Genomic DNA, 2165 nt, shown 5'->3' with positions numbered 1-2165 from the left:
GCACATCATACTATGGATAAGATTCATTGATGACATTTTAATACTATTACCGTAGCTTTCCGGCAGCTAACCAAAATTTACAAGGACCATATAAGAGCCTGGTGGGAAATTCAGACACTAGAGACATATATTAAAAATCAAATTGTTCCGAGGGGACTGAGAATCTCTTTAATACCAGCAGCGAGAATTAGATCACCGGAACTCCTGAAAAAGTGGGAAAAGGAGTCCATAGAATCCTCTCTGAGATTCATGAATATTTTACTAGAGGAGGAGAGTAGGTGTATTACTAAAAGCAGTCAAGAACTGAAAGATAGTATAATTTCTGCTCAGAGATTCGCAAGTAACCTTGAATATGAGAGGAAAGAAAGTACCCTACAACTGGCAATAGAGAAGTTTACTGGACATATAAAGGAGAGGAAGCACTTTCAATTTGTACGCGACACCCTTGATTTTAAGGAGGGGAGAGTGTTTGATTATAGTGCTAGAATGACAGCACCACACAACCCTGACACTGACATTTCTTCATCAGAGCAAGAGTGCTCAGACTCTGAATTAGGTAGAAACAATCAAAGAAGACAAAGAGGTGGGATGGGACCTAGCAGATACCCTACTCGGGTCAACTCAAGAGGTAGAGGGAGGGGCAAAGGTCCTAATAGGGGGGCTGGTTTTTTAGCCAAAAGCCACCCCATCTCAGAGTACCTCTTGAGGGACAGGAGAGAACTATAAGGTCCAGCTTGAGTGGGGTTGACGAGGAATCACAGGTTATCAACCTATCCTCACGTGTTTTATCAATGGATGAGGTGGCCATACTCAAGAGGGGTCTATCATTTGTCCCAACAGGTAGATTTAACCTATTCACATGGGTGAAGGACCTGAATTTATTTGGTAGAAAATTAAAATGGAAAAAATTTTTTAGGACACATGATAGACGTAAATGTCTTGAGTTAGGTCTAACGGAGGATGAACTTCCTGATCTCAGAATTTTGGAGGGGTTATGGGAAGAAGGCCAAAGGGAGGAAGGAAAAGGTCCATTTACGGATCTAAGGGTTCCTTCGAGTAAATTTGCGCCTCTCAACGACAATACCCCGATCGATGTATTCATCAAGGTTGTGGAGGATCAACTCCGGTTATTAGATAACTCTAAATGTGGCCGATTCAATACAACCAGAGAGGAAATGGTAGGACTTAGATCGCTGGAAAATGATGACAGTATTATTATCAAACCATCTGATAAGGGTGGGAATACTGTGGTCATGGACCGGATCAAATACAAGGCGATGTGTCATAAAATACTACAGGATAAACATTGTTATAGGGTGTTACAATCAGATCCGACGACTATTTTCAGAAACCAATTGAAGGGAATTTTAGGTCCTGCAAAAACTTTGGATCTTATCAGTGAGAAGGAGATGAGCTTCATGTTGATTGATTTTCCCCAAATTGCTACTTTTTATGGTTTGCCAAAAATCCATAAAGGACTGGAGCCATTAAAGGGTAGACCAATTGTCTCTGGCATAAATAGTCTATCGCAAAATGCCAGCCTGTACATTGACAGGATCTTAAGACCATTTGTGGTGTCACTCCCATCATATATTAGAGATACGATGGATGCTCTAAGGAAATTGGATGGCATTAGATGTGAACAGGACGTTCTACTGGCCTCCCTAGATGTCGAGGCACTATACAGCTCTATCCCACATGATCAGGGATGTCTAGCAATTCAACATTTCCTTAGGGGGAAAGGAACCCAATTTGCAGCTCATAATGAATTTGTCATCTCTCTTCTTAAATTTGTCCTTGAGCACAATTTCTTCCTATTTGACCAGAAATATTACCACCAACTCAGGGGAGTGGCGATGGGGAGCCCTTGTGCACCCACGTATGCGAACTTATACCTGGGTTGGTGGGAGGAACTATGTGTTTTCTGTGAAAAAATGGAACAATGGGTACCGCACATCATACTATGGATAAGATTCATTGATGACATTTTAATACTATGGAAAGGGACCCAGGTGGATTTTGAGGAATTTGTTGCTATACTAAATGTAAATGATAAAGGTTTATTTTTCACATCAGAGATTAGTGTCAATAAAATTACATTTTTGGATATAGTGATATCTAAGACCGAGGGTGGAAATATTCATACCAACATGTTTCGCAAAGAG

The sequence above is a fragment of the Rhinoderma darwinii genome (genome assembly GCF_050947455.1).
Source record: "Rhinoderma darwinii isolate aRhiDar2 chromosome 2 unlocalized genomic scaffold, aRhiDar2.hap1 SUPER_2_unloc_19, whole genome shotgun sequence".
NCBI lineage: Eukaryota > Metazoa > Chordata > Amphibia > Anura > Rhinodermatidae > Rhinoderma > Rhinoderma darwinii.
The sequence above is the reverse complement of the archived record's forward strand: the minus strand, read 5'-3'. Positions refer to the sequence as shown.